This window comes from Teleopsis dalmanni, chromosome 1 (genome assembly GCF_002237135.1).
Source record: "Teleopsis dalmanni isolate 2A chromosome 1, ASM223713v2, whole genome shotgun sequence".
In the NCBI taxonomy this organism is placed as follows: domain Eukaryota; kingdom Metazoa; phylum Arthropoda; class Insecta; order Diptera; family Diopsidae; genus Teleopsis; species Teleopsis dalmanni.
Genome location: NC_051846.1, coordinates 12,319,815 through 12,328,563, shown reverse-complemented (window position 1 = coordinate 12,328,563; position 8,749 = coordinate 12,319,815).

The window sequence follows — 8,749 nt, the reverse complement described above, 5'->3', positions numbered from 1 at the left end:
GAAAGACTCACTCTTCATGACATTTAAAGACTAGTTTCTACGACTCACTAACATCTCAACTTTTAAAAAGATGATTTGTCAGATAGCCTACCAGAAACCTCAGCTGTGACGAATTAAAAAAATTTATTTGTCTATATTTTTGAGAATAAATCGTCTTACCAATAATTACTATCATTATAAGATCATCATAAAAATTATATAATATATCTTTCACTCTTAAAGACATGAAAATAACTGTATTGTTCTGAAGAGACTTTTACTTTTAGAAAGATAAAGTTTCGGATAACGTGTTAGCACCTCAGCGGTATTGTACTGAAGAGTTTTATCCTATATAATTCCAATACCAATTCTTCATATGAAAGAGATACTCTTCATTCTAAAGAGGTTAGTGATATTAGAGCATCATAAAATCATAGACCCCATATATTACTGAAATTTTCGATTATGGAAACAAATTATAGGTAACTGCTAGTTACTTTATTTGCAATATCTTTCAACTTCATGTGCTAAAATTGAATTATATTATTTTTATTTTTTGTGATTTTTATTGCATTCCAGTACTACTAACCTATTATTTCGGTGATTATTTTTTTTTTAAATCAAATTTGTATTATTTCTCATTTAACTCTAAAAAAAGTTATTGTGCCAATTTTTTTAACTCCAAAATGGCAGGTCCAGTATTTTTATTGAACTTTATTTTCTAGCTTGTCAATGTCGAGACTGTTTTTGTTGAGGCCCCCAACAGACAACAGACTTCATTGTCACTTCGCCTACTCAACAGGTTGTCACACTTAAACCCGCTAAAGTTTAGATAATGCAATAGTAATGCCATGCAAATCCTAATTTATCGTAACAACCAAGCACCAACAAAACTTTCCCAAACAAATACAAAAAAAAAACAAAAATTCTTCTAAGCACAATATAACAGCCAACACCAACAACAACAATAACAAACTCCATGCATAAGAAGTGCAACTTAATGCGCGCCACAATTTGCAAAATGGCAATGCTACATAATAAACAAAGGCAAAAGACAATAAAAGTAAAGTCAATAACAAAACAAAAATAAAATCAAAACAAAAAAAATTCAATAACAAAAATACTGTCAGCGAGTCTATCAGCAAAAGCATCACGTTTTAAACTTATTTCCTCAATTGTTTGAGAAACTGGTTTCAAACAATTGTTGCTGCAACTCTTACATTCGCCTCTGCCTCTGCTAGCAGCGCTGCCGCTGCTATTATTGTTGCACTGATTTACACAAAAATGGTGCTGTGCTGAGTACGCAATTTCCTTTGCAGCTGCTGCCACCTGTTACTTAGCTCGTCTTCTTTGCTGTTGCAGCAGTTTGTTGCTGTTGTTGTTGTTGTTGCCTTTTTTCTTAAAGGAATTGGCAAATGCAAGCAGAACTTGAATTTGCCAGTTTACAAGTTGAGGATGAAGAAAGAATTGAAGTGACAGCGAAAAAAAACACGATTTAACATTTATTGTGCTTTTATGTTGTCCCTTTTTCGCTTTGTTTATGCTCGGGACTGTTGCGCTGGTGTGGAAGAAGCACACAGTTTTGCACAAAAAGCACGCATTAAAGGAGGATGTTTAAGAATTCTTAGCGGCGCACAAATGCCAAACATTCGAAAGCAAAGCAGAAAACAAAAAACAGAAAAAACAACAACAAAATTGACAACTACAACAACAATTTAAACATTTCCGACTGCTGTAAACATTGCAATGGCTTTAAAAATTGACTATTCCCAAGCCGAGGAAGAGAAGTGCGCAAGCGGTTCTCTCTACCCGCGGGGCCTTGCGAAATAATTTTGTTAAGTTCGTAAATTTGTTGTAAAAATTAAAAGAAATGCGCAACGCCGAGAACGTGTTTAAGTGGTCAGAAAGACTCTCAAGACCCACTTCAATTGACTGAAAGCGAAACTAAGCTTACTTATTGCTTTTTATTTTTGTTTTTTGAAGCTCTGGGCTGGAGTGTCACCATAAGTGTGTTCAAAACATCTGTAGGCGTGCTTTTAATCGACTTACGCATGTGATTATACATATAAGACAATATATTCAAAACAAGTTCTTCTTCTAGACATGGACTCAAAGATAGTTAAACCAGCACCTTAAAACATAAACACAAAGTTGTTAGAATATATTAACTTACTTTTTTATCACTCCAGTTAAACCAATTATAAATATTATATAGTATACGTTAAACAATATAATACAAAAAGTGCTACTTAAAAGCAACATCATTATAAAAGTAATATGCTAATAAAATATCTCTTAAAATAAGAAATATTTCAGATATAGTGCTAGTTGAGAGCAAAATCATCAGTTAATTAATCAGTCATCAGTCAGTTAAGAACATAATTTGATGAAATAATTGTAACATGCAACCAATACATAAAACAAATATTCTTAACATATCTCGTGTAATATACATTAAAGAATTTTTTAAAAATAGTGCTAGCTAAAAGTGTCATAATTTCTTAGTTAACATCATTGGATGCGATAATTTTAAATTACAACCGATACCTAAAACAAAATTTGTTACATTCTTGTTCTTTGTTATTTCATTTAAACCAACATTTCTTATATAGTCCACGTCAAGCGATATTTTAAATAAAATGCTATTTTATTATGGACGTTGACAATCAGACTATACCACTAATGCATAAATCAAATGATTTTATATTAAATTTTCCCTTTATCATTGAATTTAAACCATTAACTGGCCTTATATAGAATATGTTAACCGATATTTTAAGTATAGTGCTAGTTAAAAGCAACACCATTATATAATTAATCAATCATGTCAGTTTGTTAAAAATATAATTTCATGAAATAATTGTAATATGCAACCAACACATAAAGCAAATATTCTTAACATATCTTATATAGTAGGTATATATTAAACGATATTTTAAATATAGTGCTTGCTAAAAATGACATAATCTCTTAGTTAACATCATTGGCTGTGACAATTGCAAACCAATACCAACACATAAAACACAATTTCTTGTATTAACTATTCTCTTCGTTAATTCTTTTGAACCAATATGTCTTATATAGTCTATGTTAAGTGGTATTTCAAATATAGTGTTAGTTAAAAGTACTATCCTCAGTAAGTTAACAACATCAGTGGATGTGACATACCTAGCATTCGCCTAATACATAAATCAAATATTTTTATATTAACTTTATCATTAAATTGAAATCAATAACAGGACTTATATACGTTAAAACGTTAACCGATATTTTAAATATAGTAAATCAGGTCTAACTTGTAAACACGATGAAAAAACCTTGTTAGTATCTCAAAATTTCAATTAAAATTGTTGAAATGATATATGTATAAAGAGGCGTTAATAATTCCAAAACGCAAGTATCTTACTTTTAGTTCCTTTCTTCTTAATAGAGCATCGATTTTAAAATAGCTGAAGGCATTCATAAATACTATTAAGAGTCAGAAAATTTATTCTATGGATGTCATGGTCTTAACAAGTTAGTGAGAATGAGATTTACACAATACAACCAGATGGGTCGCATCTTACGAAACGAATGGAACCAACAAATTATAAGAACAAAATATTCTCTAGGAATACAGTTGATTTCCAATTGTCTAAATTATGTTTAATGATATTAGACCTGTTGTTTAGAAAATTACTTTAACAATGGCACAAACAAAATATATAAAATCAAAACAAACCGAATATGAAAAATTATATAGTAACACGGCACATTTTTATTTGAATGCGGACACTACTCAAGACATTGGACGCATCTAGTCTCCCAAGCAAAATATGTATTAAGCTACATTACTTATTTATTTAGAAACACTTCAAAGACAGTCTTTGAAGAGATTATATTGGTACAGATTGAATGTATCTAAATGTATACAGATATATATTGGATATATCCTGTTTTCAAGGTGTATATGAAAAATTTTGTTAAAATCAGAAATCTTTCTTCAAAGATTGTTTAAATACCACAAAAGATTGGATGCGTCCAGGCTTGAAGCTATATACAAAAAAATGTTAGTAATATCATTCTGCTCATTTGTGCAAAAATCTTTTGGATGACCACCATCTATTGGACACCTCCAGTATTGAAGGTATACTCTCAAAATATTGAGTCATTTTATTAATTTGTCTGAAAAGGGCTCTATATCTAAGACGTATCAAGTCTTTTAAGGTATATATGAAAATTTTTACTGTAACCATTTTACTTATTTGTAGAAAGAAGTCTTCATAGGCTTTTGATTGAACGAAAGTAGTCTTCAAAGCATGTACAGAGAATATGTCATTAAAACCATTTAACATTTTTGTTCGAAAATGTCTCAAAATCTTTATAGATCGTCTTATAGTGAAGACGATTGATTCGTTTTCAAATAGGTTGTTTTATGTAATTATATACATATCAGGGTTTAATTTTTTCGGCATTTACCATACATCTTAGATCATTATACTTTAATATGCTCATTAACATATTGTTTGATTAAAGTATCTTTTTCAGAAAGACCTAAGCGCAAACATTCGCATACCTCGTCAAATCAAGATTTTGGGAGTTTATTCTCTGGATCATTTTACATTAATGCGCCTATTTATATATTGGTTGATTAAAGTATTCTTTTACAAAGGATTTGTGTACAAACATCTGCATTCTAGTTAACTAAATGTGCAATTTTTTCGCTACGCATATGAAAAGGTCTATGGGATTGTATTGAAGGGTAAATATTTTATCAATTTTTTTTGGATTTTTCCCATCCAACTTTTTTACTATCTAAAAGTATCCTTATTTGTTAAAAAGATCAATTTCACTTCTTTGCACTTTATATGCCATTGTAATGTTGATATGTTGTCCTTATTTTTATAGCATAGATTTTTTCTTATAATTCTTTAACTTCTTAAGCCGGCTTAACTTAAACTGATAAAATCAATAAATTTCACGACACAAAGTGGAAGTTTGTATTCCGGCTGAATAGCAGCAGTGGAACCAAAAAAATTCCACTAAACTCTAACAAAAACTTGTGGTGAATAACAATGGAAGAGGGTTGAAAATACAACCACAATTTGGGCTGAAGAAGTTTGGAATAGCAAAAATTATACATAAAAATTAGACACGCATTTCATATTATTAGTAGGTACGTACACTCAAGGTACGGAGAGAAGAAGCCAGTCGAAATGCGTAAGGGTATTTCGAGTAAAAGTATGCGGTGCAGATATCAATCAAATAGAAATTTAATTCACAGCAGCGGCATTAGAAATAAAAAAGGACATGCAAACATAACGCGAACAATGAACCACCACCGCGAGCGAGGACTATACGTACCACCAGGACTCGAGCAAGGAAACTACCCTCAAACTAAGTGTGAGCAAAAAAAGAGGATATGGAATGCTTAGAAATATTGCAATTCATGCAACATGAAACAGGAAACCTGAAACCTGAGGCGCCCTTGGGATTATGATATGTAAGAAATTTCTAAACACTAGATAAAGTGCCAAACCCACCCCGTGCCGCTCGCTGTCTGACAGCTGATAACAGTTAGAGAGGAAGCTGATGCTGACGTTGACGTGGACGTTGAAGTTGAAATTAAAACTGATATGCAGCCAGTATCAAACGTCAGTTTGATTGCAGAAAAAGTAGAAATACCGTAGCATGAGCTCACTTTGCAACCACAAAAAAAAGAAAACACAAGCAAAAGATAAACAACGCTAGAGGAGGCAGCAAACAAAGATACAATAGCTACAAAGGAGTTAATTGCGGGCGAAAGCTACAAACTCAAACAGACAGATAGACACACATGATGTTTTATTATTAAACAAAACTCGTCTAGAACTTGAAAAACTGCTTCAATGGCGAATTTGAAAAATTCATTAAAAAAGTTCTAATAAATAACGACCAGCCGAGCGACCAGTAACTTCGTCGTTCCCAACAACAGAAAACAAAAAAAAAACAAAAGGTTTTGGAAGCACGCAAAGTACTATAATGGCAACATCAATGGATTTGCGAAGTATCGGGTTTTGTAGTACAAAACGGCGACCTGAAGTCAAAGCCAAAGTCAAGACCCAAAACCAAAACCAAAACCGCAACAAAAGTGCGTTCGTTCTGTAACTGAACGAAAGCTAAACGAAATACAAAAGAAATAGGAAAAGACCAAAATAAATTAAATATAAATATTGTACATAAATATACACAAAAGATACTCGTACTCATACCTAAAAGCGTTGGAGTATCTGAGGCATGACATCATCGTCATCAACAGCAGCAGCAACAGCAACAACAACAACAACGAGGTTCAATTTGATTTCAATAAATTTTATGTATGATGTTATATGTTGATTCCACAATGTATTGTTGCTGTGAGTTATTGAAAAAGTTTGAATAATGTATAATAGATACATTTTCAGGTTCTAATTAAAGCTGCGCTGCGCTACGCTGAGCTGCTTCCATTTCATAGCACAAACAAAATACAAAATACAAAATACAAAAGCAGAATAAAAGCAAAAACTAAATCCATAATTTAAGCACATAAAAATAAAAATGACAGCAAACAAATTTTGATTTGTAGGCACTTCGGCAGGGCGCTAAATTCCGGCTGTGAGCAAACATAATAGACAAATAAAGATATTCCTTGTATATCATAAACAATGTGGAGAGTATGGCATATAGCTATGTGTGTATATAATATTGTATCAATATTCCTATAAAGCAAATTGTTGCTTAATTTGAGCAACAGGAAATGCCCTTAATGTCAAGTTATATCATTTCTATAGTTAGATTTAGACTAGATTTTAAGATGGGTTGGGAACTTGTCCAATCCTTCTTATTGTGACATACCCACTTCAGTTCCATAGACGAGTAGCAGTTAAGAACGCCATTATGTCCTTTGAAAAAATGTTGCCTAATTCCGTTGTAAGTGGATATGCAGTAGATAATTTCTATAATTACTTTATATTTCCTTTGACTGAAACGTATTTATTCAGATGAATTTGCTAACGATTAGATAGATAATTTGATAAAGTCATCAAATTATCTAAAAGTATTTATAAAGATTTTCATTTATAGAACATTTTCGAATCGTACACTTTTAAGGAACCTAAATTAGCTCAACCTATCAAAAACTCCTTACATATATATTAACAGACTTAGATGTCTGATATCTTATTACTTTTTTCCATTAACCATTAGGTTAATTTTAATTTTACTTCAAAACAACAGATTTGGGTTATTAGGTAAATTTTCATTTTAATTTAAAACACAATACATTGGTTCTATTTAATCGTAAATTTAATTGAAATCAAAATAAAATTTAATTAATAATTTAAATAAAATTTATAATTTCATAAAAATCTTTTAAAATGAAAAGAAAATTTACTTAATAATCCCAAAAAAATTTTTTTAATTAAGATATCTGGTAGCTGAAAATATGGTACATTTATAAATTTAATGATATAAACACAGCCCTTAATATCTTCTATCTAAAACTGTAGATTCTGCGAAGAAAATGAAGAGTCAGCCAAACATGTGCTATTAGAATGTCCTGCGCTAATGTACACACGGAATAGACTCTTGGATATGTACATCCTTATAGAAGAGACAAAACTCTGTGAAAGTCTGGGTTTAGAGACTTACTCTACCCCCAAAACGGTGCACAATAGACTCGACGATCGCAGTGCCACAATCCCTAACACAAATTTTGCAATTGTAAAAATTATTACGGATATTTAAAAAAACATTTTTAAATCTTACCAAATAACAAAAAAAAAACGCCGAATACTTTTTGTCCAACCTAATAATATAAATAATATAAATAATATATAACTATTTCTAAATAAATCACAAATCTTTGAATTTTTTCATATTTTTGTAGTAAAATATTTCTTTATATCATATTCATGATCTTTTATATTTCATTTTAATTCCTGCATCCTTAGCACCACTAATCTTCCTCATTCAAGCGCCATACTCGTTCAATCAAATGTCAACGCATTTTCTAGTAATATTTCTTCTTATATATTTTCAGAGTATGACTAAGCAATGAAATACAGTAAACTATACGTATGTATGTGTATGCTTAAGTATTTATATACAAAAGTATCTGTGAAAAGTATGGCTTCTATTTTGGTAAGATTTTGTTTGTTTTTGTTATTGTGGATGGATGGGATTGTTGTGGACGGCGTCATTTTCGCATACAAGAAAAGTAGGTCAAATTTTTCGGTGCTTTATTTTTGGGGTAACAGAGAAAATTGCTTTGCATTAAATTAATGTGGAAAATTATCGAGTTGTAGTTGAAATGTTCTTATGCATCCAATGTTCTTATGCATCCACAGAAAAAAAAAGTGGAGAACTAAAATGCATGGCACTTAAGGCACAGTGGCACGAATGATTTTTTTAAAGGTCAGTTTTATATAATGTGCACTTAAGTGATGATTCAGGCGCACTTAATTGAAATTTAAGTGAGAATTTTTAGTGCCAAATGGCAATGAATTAAGGAACACTTGGTTATTTAGCAATTAAGTCAAGGATTCATACAGGGATTAATTTAAAGAGGATTTTTGTAAAACAATTCAAGGTTCATATGAAAACTTTTTTGTTTGAAAAAAATCTCTTAAAAATTATATAAAATGATTCAAAATATTCAGAAGAGCTTTAACTCCAAAACATTTTCCTAAATACCACATTGGATTTGTCATTGTTGGATTTAGTTTGAGATTACACAAAGGATCGTGATTAAAACTCTTTGAAGGAAGTTAGT